Source organism: Caretta caretta, chromosome 1 (genome assembly GCF_965140235.1).
Source record: "Caretta caretta isolate rCarCar2 chromosome 1, rCarCar1.hap1, whole genome shotgun sequence".
Taxonomy (NCBI): Eukaryota; Metazoa; Chordata; order Testudines; family Cheloniidae; genus Caretta; species Caretta caretta.
The window spans coordinates 217714025-217726381 of NC_134206.1; positions in this window are offsets into that span (position 1 = coordinate 217714025).

Consider the following 12357-nt stretch of genomic DNA (forward strand, 5'->3'; position numbering starts at 1 on the left):
CTGTGGATATATACAGATCAGTGTCAGATAAAAGACAACACCAGCTACAAACAGCAACCTGGACAGATACGCAACTACAGGAAGTTCTAAGTCTCATTGGGGTGGCTGGCCCAAGTACCTAAAGAACACTATGGAAATGACAAGAGACTAATTAGTGGAGCGTGGACAATATAGCGAGTCAAATGAACTCATGGTTAAAGGCAATTGTATCATAATTCCAAATGAAATGAGAGGAGAAATCCTAAACCTCATCCATGAAGTATATTAAGGATTAACTAAATGCCACAAATGTGCCAACCAGTCAGTGTGGAAAGAAAGAACAAACAATAAATTATCTGTATGTGAACACTGTAGAACTAACAGATCAACCCAACACAAAGACCCTTTAATAACAACACTTTACCTGGGAGACATTGGAAAACACTAACTGCAGATTTATGCAAATTCAGAGGACATCACAGGCATTGTGAACTATTTTTCCAGCTCTATAGAAAGAATGTACTTGAAAGACATAACATGCCACAGTATTACTGAGAAACAGAAGTGCACTTTTGCTCACTTTGGTATTTCAGAAGAACTAGTGATAGACAACAGACCACAGATCACTGCAGAAGAATTTAAGTTGTTCTGAATGAAATATGATTTTGATCATATTATTAGTGGCCCACATTACCCACAAACAAATAGAGAGGCTGAGAGATTTGTACAGATAGCCAAGAATATCCTAGAGCAGTAAGATCCATTCCTTGCTCTTCTGAATTACAGATCTATACCAATAGCCGCTACTGGATATAGTCCAGCACAAATCCTGATGGGAAGACAACTCAGAACTCCTGTTCCAACTTTGGAAAAGAATCTGTCTCCAAAGTGGCCAGTCATGAAGAAAGTAGCCAAACTTGGATAACAAGGCTAAAAGAGCTTATGAACACTTTTGCAACAGATGTCATTCAGTTCAAGTACAGCCATGTCTAGAATCTGGTGACCGTGTTCATGTCAAATCAATTGGAAATAAAGGATGGACAACTCCTGGTGAAGGGATCCCTGGGGTACAACATGGAACTGGGGTACCGCTGTGCCCCTGTCATAAATATAAAGGGAAGAGTAAACCCCTTTAAAATCCCTCCTGGCCAGAGGAAAAATCCTCTCACCTGTGAAGGGTTAAGAAGCTAAAGGTAACCTCGCTGGCACCTGACCAAAATGACCAATGAGGAGACAAGATACTTTCAAAAGCTGGGAGGAGGGAGAAAAACAAAGGGTCTGGGTCTGTCTGTGTGATGCTTTTGCCGGGGACAGAACAGAAATGGAGTCTGAGAACTTAGTAAGCAATCTAGCTAGGTATGTGTTAGATTATGATTTCTTTAAATGGCTGAGAAAATAGCTGCACTGAATCAAATGAATATTCCTGTCTGTGTGTCTTTTTTGTAACTTAAGGTTTTGCCTAGAGGGATTCTCTATGTTTTTCTTCTATTAAAAGTCTTCTTGTAAGGAAACTGAATGCTTTTTCACTGTTCTAAGATCCAAGGGTTTGGGTCTGTGGTCACCTATGCAAATTGGTGAGGATTTTTACCAAACCTTCCCCAGGAAGTGGGGTGCAAGGGTTGGGAGGATTTTTCCTCTGGCCAGGAGGGATTTTAAGGGGTTTACCCTTCCCTTTATATTTATGACAGCCCCCTTAACTCTCTAGCCTGGGCTGTCTCTCACAATGCTCTGTTAGTGACAAGCAGCAAACCCTATCAGGCACTGTTATCACTCAGCACAACAGCATGTGGAGCACCCCTCCCCCTACCAATCAAATTGTGTGAGTGCTCCCTGAGTCACTCAAGAATCACACAGAGAAAGGCATGAGCAAATCTCCCAAGCCCCGAGCCTTGCATCCCTGGAATATAACGTCTTGCCCTGGTCAGAAGCTTGACCAGTGTAAGTTTATTACCCAGTCTGCCCCACCCTTGATGTGGAGAGGATACACACAGGTCTTTGTAAACTGAACTGAGATTTCCCAAGCACTTGAACAAAAACACACTGTTTTAGGTAAAAATATAAAACAAGTTTATTAACTGCAGAAAGAGATTTTAAGTGATTATAAGTGGTAGGCACAAAAGGTCAGAGAGAGTTAACCAAGAAAATAAAAGGTAGGCACAAAATTCTAACTCTTAAACCTTATTAGACCAGGCAGTATTTGGATCAAGTAGTTTGTGTCACTCCACTGGATGTTGCAGGTAGGTTACCATTTTTAATACACAGGTTTCCCCTTTAAGCTTGGGACTAGTCTCCTCAATTTAAGTTTTTGTCTTCCCAGCATTCTTGCTGCTTCCAGCATAGGTGGGGGAGGAGAAAGGTACAAGCATGATGCCATTGTCCTCTATTTTATATCCTCAGTCCATGTGCCTGGAAAACACTAGCCCAGACATGTCCTGGTGGTCTTTTCTGAGTCACAGAGTTTCATAGATTCATAGATATTAAGGTCAGAAAGGACCATTATGATCATCTAGTCTGACCTTCTGCACAATGCAGGCCACAGAATCTCACCCACTCACTCCTGCAATAAACCTCTCACCTATGTCTGAGCTATTGAAGTCCTCAAATCATGATTTAAAGACTTCAAGGTGCAGAGAATCCTCCAGCAAGTGACCCGTGCCCCATGCTACAGAGGAAGGCGAAAACCCCCCAGGGCCTCTTCCAATCTGCCCTGGAGGAAAATTCCTTCCTGACCCCAAATATGGTGATCAGCTGAACCCTGAGCATATGGGCAAGATTCACCAGCCAGATACCCAGGAAAGAATTCTCTGTAGTAACTCAGATCCCACCCCATCTAACATCCCATCACAGGCCATTGGGCCTATTAATCATGAATATTTAAAGATCAATTAATTGCCAAAATCATGTTATCCCATCATCCCATCTCCTCCATAAACTTATCAAGTGTAATCTTGAAGCCAGATAGGTCTTTTGCCCCCACTGCTTCTCTTGGAAGGCTATTCCAGAACTTCACTCCTCTGATGGTTAGAAACCTTCGTCTAATTTCAAGTCTAAACTTCCTGATGGCCAGTTTATATCCTTTTGTTCTTGTGTCCACCTTGGTACTGAGCTTAAATAATTATTCTTCCTCCATGGTATTTATACCTCTGATATATTTATAGAGAGCAATCATATCTCCTCTCAGCCTTCTTTTGCTTAGGCTAAACAAGCCAAGCTCTTTGAGTCTCCCTGCATAAGACAGGTTTTCCATTCCTCGGATCATCCTAGTAACCCTTCTCTGTACCTGTTCCAGTTTGAATTCATCCTTCTTAAACATGGGAGACCAGAACTGCACACAGTATTCCAAGTGAGGTCTTACCAGTGCCTTGTATAACGGTACTTACACCTCCTTATCTCTACTGGAAATACCTCGCCTGATGCATCTCAAGAGCGCATTAGCTTTTTTCATGACCATATCACAGTGGCGGCTCATAGTCATCCTGTGGTCAACCAATACTTCAAGGTCCTTCTCCTCCTCCGTTACTTCTAATTGATATGCCCCCAGCTTATAACTAAAATTCTTGTTATTAATCCCTAAATGCATGACCTTACACTTCTCACTATTAAATTTCATCCTATTACTATTACTTCAGTTAGAAAGGTCATCCAGATCTTCCTGTATGATATCCCGGTCCCTTTCTGTATTGGCTATACCTCCCAGCTTTGTGTCATCCACAAACTTTATTGGCACATTCCCGCTTTTTGTGCCAAGGTCAGTAATAAAAAGAGTAAAAAAGATTGGTCCCAAAACAGATCCCTGAGGAACTCCACTAGTAACCTCCCTCCAGCCTGACAGTTCACCTTTCAGTATAACCCGCTGTAATCTCCCTTTTAACCAATTCCTTATCCACCTTTCAATTTTCACATTGATCCCCATCTTTTCCCATTTAACTAATAATTCCCCCTGTGGCACCGTATCAAATGCCTTACTGAAATCTATGTAAATTAGATCCACTGCGTTTCCTTTGTCTAAAAAATCTGTTACTTTCTCAAAGAAGGAGATCAGGTTGGTTTGGCATAATCTGCCTTTTGTAAAATCATGTTGTATTTTGTCCCAATTACCATTGACCTCAATGTGCTTAACTACTTTCTCCTTCAAAAATTTTTCCAAGACCTTGCATACTACAGATGTCAAACTAACAGGCTTGTAGTTACCTGGATCACATTTTTTCCCTTTCTTAAAAATAGGAATTATGTTAGCAATTCTCCAATCATACGGTACAACCCCTGAGTTTACAGATTCATTAAAAATTCTTGCTAAAGGGCTTGCAATTTAATGTGCCAATTCCTTTAATATTCTTGGATGAAGATTATCTGGGCCTCCTGATTTAGTCCCATTAAGCTGTTCGAGTTTGGCTTCTACCTCAGATATGGTAATATCTATCTCCATGTCCTCCTTCCCATTTGTCATGCTACCATTATCCCTAAGATCCGCATTAGCCTCATTAAAGATTGTGGCAAAGTATTTGTTTAGTTATTGGGCCATGCCTAGATTATCCTTAACCTCCACTCCATCCTCAGTGTTTAGTGGTCCCACTTCTTCTTTCTTTGTTTTCTTCTTATTTATATGACTATAGAACCTTTTACTATTGCTTTTAATTCCCTTTGCAAGGTCCAACTCTACTTGACTTTTTGCCTTTCTCACTTTATCCCTACATGTTCTGACCTCAGTAAGGTAGCTTTCCTTGCTAATCCCTCCCATCTTCCACTCCTTGTAGGCTTTCTGCTTTTTCTTAATCACCTCTCTGAAATACTTGCTCATCCAGCTTAGTCTACAACTCCTGCCTATGAATTTTTTCCCTTTTCTTGGGATTCAGGCTTCCGATAGCTTCTGCAGCTTTGACTTAAAGTAATCCCAGGCCTCCTCCACCTTTAGATCCATAAATTCTTCAATCCAATCTACTTCCCTAACTCATTTCCTTAATTTTTGAAAGTCAGCCCTTTTGAAAATCAAAAACCCTAATCGCAGATCTATTTTTGTTTATCCTTCCATTCAGTTTGAACTGAATTAGCTCATGGTCACTTGAACCAAGGTTGTCCCCTACAGCCATTACTTCGATGAGTTCCTCATTGCTCACCAAAACCAAATCTAAAATGGCATCCCCTCTAGGCCGTTCAGCAACTACTTGATGAAGGAATCCATCAGCTATCTCATCTAGGAAAATCTGAGCCCTATTATTATTACTAGCACTTGTGCTCCAGTCTATATCTGGGAAGTTAAAGTCTCCTGTGATCAGGTAGTTTCCATTAGTATTTACTTCATTAAAAACATTAAAGAGGGCTCTATCCATAACCAAATTAGATCCCGGCGGTCTATAGCACACTCCGAGCACTATCACAGGGGAGGCTCCAGTAGTTTTCTTCCCCAATGTGATTTTTGCCCAGACAATCCCACACTGTGTGATGCTTGTACAGCCCTCTTACAGCATTGTAAATCCCTTGTTTCCCACTCCCCTGCTGATTAATGGTCGTTTAGCACCCTTCTGGGAGTGGATCACTTCCTTTGTTGTCACTGGGTAACTGGCAGTGGAGAATCTCAAATTTACAGTAACAAGCATACAGCAAAATTTCATAACTTTACACACAATGATATATGTATTTTGACAGAACAGTGGGTTTCAGCAGATCATAATCTTTCCTATGATATCTTAGATGGCATGCACTGTATGAAATTTAAACTTATATGACAGGGGTGAGTATGGGGGTTCCAGCATGCTGCTTTGAGGTACAAAGTGCCACACTCCAGCTGTCGTGGGGGAAAAAAGAATGTAATGCCCAGCTCATATGTGATTGAATCTGAGAGTGGAGAGTTTAACAGAAACAGTTGACATCTAGTGTTTATTCCTCAGAAAGAACAATCAACAGAGCAAACTGTACCGATTACAGATGCAGTTCTAGAAGACCCAAGGATCCTAGACCAGCTACAGCCTGTTGCTGCAACTAATGCACAGCTAGATGCCCAAGTGGTTATGCATTTGGGTTGCATAATTAGAAGAACAGAATGATCCAGACACTTAACAGACTGATATATACTGAACTTCAAAGAACAGCATGATAGTGTAAATATTGTAAATGGTAGGAATGTAGAACTTAAAGGGGGAGATGTAATGACATGCTCAACTGTATTATACCGTTCAGCCACGAGATGTTGATGTATATAACTTACCTTATTTAAGCTAACTTCAGTCACATTTGATTGAGTATTAAAGGTTCTTATGAGGAACACATCCGGTGTGTATCTCGCTCAGAAGCAATCACTGTAGCTGGTCCTTATCTGGTACAGGAGCACGACATTTTCTACCTGAAGCAAACAGAACAACTGAAGACTGAGAGACTATGGTTAGACTGTTGTATGACAGGGTACAATCCATCAAACATCTGTGTGTTCTGTCTCGATGGAAGGACCAGCTGTCTGGACTTGTCTAGAAGGTTGAGGAGAGAATCTGCATATTGACATCCTTTATCACACCCTGAATGTTTTGGAGGCTTTTGTTTTAATCAGGTACCACTTGGCAAATCATCTGCCCCGAACAAGGGCATCGGAGCCTTCCCAAAAGTCGGGGGGGTTGGGGGCCCCCACCCCCGGAGGAGCCTGCCGCACCATACCTAGGGAGGGGTGGGGCCAAACAGCCCCCAGCCCATATCCAGGCCCCCTGGGCTCACTGCCTGACCAAGGGCAGGTGGAGATGGAGGGTCTGTGCTGGCTCCCCACAGCTATTTGCGTGGCTCTCCCCGACCCAGCTTCAGCTGTGGGGGCTCGGCACTGCAGCCTGGCCATGGTAAGAGCTGCGCGGGCAGCTCTGGGGAGCCATGGCAGACCCTCCACCAGCCTGTGGTGCAGGGAGCCTGAGGAGAGCAGCCCCTGAACACTAAAAAGGGAAAATGTCACAGCCCTTAGGAGAACTAAAAGAGGTCATGTGCCAAACAAATGATATTCCCGTCTGGGGGTCAATGCAAAGCCAGCATGGCCAATGTCTCTTTGCAGTCGTAAAGGAAGCGGAGAAGTTAGTCCTAAAATCAAACAATAAGGGTGAGATCTCAGAACAAAGTGTCTTGGTCAAATCATTGATGGACAGAGGTCAGAGCAGAGGCAAAACATTCAAACCATAACCCAGATGAGGGAGGCTCAGAATATCAGTGAAGTATGTACATGCATATGATCCACCCGAGTAAATTTCTATGCTGCCTAGAGGACAAGGCAAAACCTACCTGGACACTTGCAATATTCACTGCTTCGCTGGTTCCAAAGATCCAGCACAGCACAGCTTACCAGTTCCACCTCACATAACCGCTCCGCTTAACACACAGCACTGAGATATGTTTCTAGTTAAATCAAGTATAAGTTTATTTAGCCAAGCACGGGGATTCAAGTAATAGCAAACAGAAGTTTTTGAAACAACTGGTACAATATAAAACAAAATTCTAATGCATTCTAGTGCCCAGACTTAATTAACAAGATACTTTCAAGTCTTGTCGAATATTGTTCACTCAAAATCCATGCAGCATTTTACAGCCAAATTGGTTATGACCGTCCTTTCATGAGACAAGTATGCTACCAGCTTGCCTCTGAGGTGAGGGATTGAGTGTGTTCCTTTCCACCCCCCGCAAGATATCCCAGTCCCATCTTTTCCCTTTATTCAGAAACAGGACGTCCCAATTTTCTCTTTATTCAGAAACAGGACGTCCCACTGCTGTTCTGTTTCTTTCTGTGGATTTTCTCTCTTGTAGATTTTGCAATCTGTTGACTCACCCCGGCTCAGTCTACAGATAGGCCTCCACTTTGAGGCAGACAATACACAATACGCAAATTACCAGTCAGGGACATAAGTGTCTAAAGGAACATTTCTGAGGTATGTCACCTCCTGGTGACCTGCCTTAACTCTAAGAGATATTTTAATGCAGGTGAGGACAAACCAAACTTGAAATTCACTGCAACCCCATGTGCCAGTGTAACACCGACAGACCCCAGTCATTGGTGGGCGCGATTGAACCTGGGACCTCTGGAGCTTAGTGCATGAGCCTCTACCATATGAGCTAAAAGAAAAGGAGTACTTGTGGCACCTTAGAGACTAACCAATTTATTTGAGCATGAGCTTTCGTGAGCTACAGCTCACTTCACCATATGAGCTAAAAGCCAGCTGGCTCTTATCTAAGGCTGTAGAGAGGACTCATTTTATCTCTCTCTCTAAGTGGTCTCAGTGCTACTAGATGGGACAGAACACCACACCCAGGAGGTGTGTGGGTTACACCAGCTCACAACGCCCGGAGCAGGGAGCTGGCCCAATCCTGTGAGACAGAAGCCGCAGCTGTGAGGTGAATGTGGAGCAGGCAGGCTGGCTCTCCAACAGTGGGGCCTCCCCTGCGGACCAGGCCAGGATTGGTGGTGTCGGAGTGGAGGGTACATGTATGTAATGATGGGCTGCAAGAAAACCAAAATGCAGTTAGTAGGTTGCCTTAGTAAAAATTTGGGGAACCGCTGCTCTAATCTACCTAGCTTGGGTACTAGAGCAGTGACGCTAAGGCAGCACCAGCTTCAGCACAGGCTAGCCCCACCAGTAATCACCCAGGGTTCTGTGGCTTCACCGTTCTGATACTGAGGCAGCTAGATGAAAGCCATAGCCCGTATGTCAGCTCAAGCTGGGATCACACCCTGTGATTACGGTGTACCTGTACCCTCCAAAGTGAAAGGCAAGAAAAAGGCAGATGAATTGCTAAATTATGACCCACTGCAAAGAAGTCGGGACAAAAGAGCAACATTGGACATTTCTATGAAACTGCACGGGTCGTTTCAGGTCATTTTTAGAATAAACCCCAGTCTGTTGTTGAAGGGGTCCAGACTAGCCATCCCCACATGAGTGAAAAAGGACTTTCTCCATAAACTACACGGGGGCCACCAAGCCAGCCGAAAATGCACAGAAACAGCTCAATGGTCACTTTACTGAGCAACAAGTACCAGAGAGAGGTGAGAACTCTGAGACCTGCACTTGCCAGAGAATCAACCAACCATAAAATCACAGAACCACAGGGTTAGAAGGGACCACAAGGGTCATCTAGTCTACCCCCCACCCCACCAAGATACAGGATTTGTTGTGTTTAAACCATCCAAGACAGATGCTATCCGGCCTCCTTTTGAAAACCCCCAGTGAGGAAGCTTCCACCACCTCCCTAGGCAGTCTGTTCCATTCTCCTACTGTTCTTACAGTTAGGGAGTTCTTCCTGAGATTTCATCTAAATCTGCTATGCTGTAGTTTGAATCTATTGCCTCTTGTCCTGCCCTCTGTGGAAAGAGAGAACAATTTTTCTCCATCTTTTTTATGGCAGCCTTTCAAGTATTTGAAGACTGCTGTCATGTCCCCCCTTAATCTCCTCTTTTCCAAACTAAACATACACAGTTCCTTCAGCCTTTGCTCAGATGCCTTCCATTCCATCCCTTTGACCATCTTTGTCGCTCGCCTCTGGATCCTTTCCAGTTTCTCCACATCCTTTCTATACATTGACGATTAAAACTGGACACAGTACTCAGCTAAGGCCTAACCAGTACCAAGTAGAGTGGTACTATCACCTCCCATGACTTGCATGCCATGCCTTTGTTAAACGTAAAATTCCATTTTTTTACAACAGCATCACGTTGCTGGCTCATGTTTAGGTTGTGATCCAACACAACTCCCAGGTCCTTCTCAGCAGTGCTGCTGCCAAGCTGGTTATCCCCCATTCTGTATTTGTGAATTTAGTTTTTCTTCCCTAAGTGTAGCACCTTACATTTGTCTTTGTTGAATTTCATTTTGTTGACTATAGCCCAGTTCTCCAATTTATCACAATCCCTCTGAATTTTAGCTCTAGCCTCCAAAGTGTTGGTAAGTCCCGCCCCGCAGGTTTGTGTTATCTGTAGATTTGATCAGTGTGCTCTCTATTCCTATATCCAGGTCATTAATAAAGATGTTAAAACCCACTGGGCCCAGAACAGCTCCCTGTGCAACCCCCTTGAGACCTCCCTCCATTCTGACATCATTCCATTAATAGTTACTCTTTGTTTGTGGTTGTTTAACCAATTATGTATCCACTTAATGATTGTTCGGCTAAGACCACATTTCTCAAGAGTACTTATCGGAATGTCATGTGGGACTGTGTCAAAAGCCTTGCTAAAGTCCAGAGCCATCGTTACCTTCCCTCCATCCAACAGACCATGGAGGAAAGTTCTCCTCCAGCAGGCTAATGGAACTTCTCTCCCAGTGACTGGCTGCTTGTCAACATTTATCGAAATAGCCAAGCTGCTGACCACTACATCACACACAGTGAGGTCAGACGGAAATCCATGTTTGTCTGCAATGGAATCCCACTGCAAGTCCTTTCTGATAAGGATCTTCAGTTTCTAACGGACACTCTGAAGTTTGCAGATCCCTGCGGTTTTATCCATGTTACATCTCAGTCTCCACAAAACTATGGGGAAGCAAAACTTTTAGTAAAAAATAGTGAAACAGCTTCTTACACAATCCACTGGTCATAATCTGGTCCATGCTGCCATTTAGGCCAGCACCTCTGGCAAATGGATTTAGCCCCTTTAAGTTGCTGCGCTGAGATCCACCATCCCAACCATTCCTCCCTGTGAGACCTTTCTCGGTGTTAGTTTCCAGTGTTACTGAGGAAGGAGGAACAATGGAAACACTGTCAGAAGAGAAATTTTGTCAGGCATCACAGAGTCAAACTCCTGAAGGAGCTGAATCCAAGAGACCACATGTGGATGAAAGGCTCCCCAGAAGAAGGAATAGTCCAGGCACTACTAACACCCCTTTATCTTACAGTTTTTGAGGCCTGGGGTATCATTTGCCATCAGATTTTTTTCACCTGGTAACTCTGGAGCACTTGGTCCCTACCCACAGTCTGAACCTGGGAATAAAGCTCCACTGCTCACATAGACTAGTCACCATCTCCTCCAGAACCTGGCTGAGAGGGGACAGCCAGCTAGATCAAACAGCCGCCCTCCTTCCTGAAAGGTTAGGTTAGATCTTGGGAAACTGAGGAACTCAGGGGTTTAGGAGAAAAATGTCTCCCCAGCCTTCAGTGGGCTGTTTTATATATTTTGTGCTGATCTTTAGTGAATGGCTGGATAAATGTTTTACTATTGTTCCCTCCTCACCGAGGTGGATGCAGTGTCAGATGTTTGTCTCAGGACACTTTTTAGACAGGCCACTGGGGGCCTTACAGAAGAAGTAGAAAGTTGGAGTCCAGCAGGAAATTAAGGTTGTTCTGCTATTCACCCTCCCCTTAGTGTCCTCTCTGAATTCAGCTGGCTGGGCTGGAAGGCTGCAGAGCAGCAATGAGATTGATTCAGGTCACTGGGATCAGGCAGGTGTTGAGATGCTAATGGCTCACGTTGCTGAAACTCATGCAGGAGGCTCTAGCTGTCTGCCACATCAGCCATCTCTCCTGCAGGGAGCTGAGACCCTGCATTCACTACGGCACTAACCAGCTTTTGGCATCAGCACGCCTGTGACACTGGACTAACACTGTGAACTTCCTGAGCCCAGCCTGGATCTGTGCTGTTGGTCACATGCACAGGAGAGAGAAAATCATGATAAAGAAGGCTTGTCAATGCTGAGCACTCATGGGAATCAGGCAGGCAGTGATGTAGTGGTAAGAAAAGAAGGGGGTAAACTCCCAAACTAAACTCCATATTCCCCATATGACACGTCAACTACATGACTGCAGGCAGGTGCCTAAGGATGGACTTGGAAGCCTAACTCAGGCTGCTATTGTTGAAAATCAGGCACTGAGAATGTTCCTTACAGCTCTTGCTGGTGCCGTCACCCAGAGAGAAGTTACCATTGAGTTAATTAACAAACGGTGGTGGAGTATATACTAATGATGAGGTAGACTGTAAAGGAATTAGAAGTGATGGAATGGATAAAACAGAGTCTGTTTTGGTCAAAATCTCTTTGAGGAAGAAAGCTACCAGCGGATCCCATGGGATAGTGCCTGGAGAGTGCTACAGACCCCCAGGATCCAATCTGGATAGGGATAAAAACCTCTTTAATGTTCTTAATTCAATAAATACTTCTGGGAATTGTGTCATTATGGGAGACTTTAACTTCCCAGATATAGATTGGAGGACAAGTGCTACTAATAATAGTAGGGCCCAGACTTTCCTGGAGGTGATAGCTGACAGATTTCCTCACCAAATATTCACTGAACCAATGAGAGGTGAAGCCATTTTAGATTTGGTATTGGCGAGTAGTGAGGACCTCATAGAAAAATGGGTTGTAGGGTCAACTTTGGTTTGTGTGCTCATGAGCTAATTCAGTTTCAACTACATGGAAGGATAAACAAAAATGGATCTGCAACTAG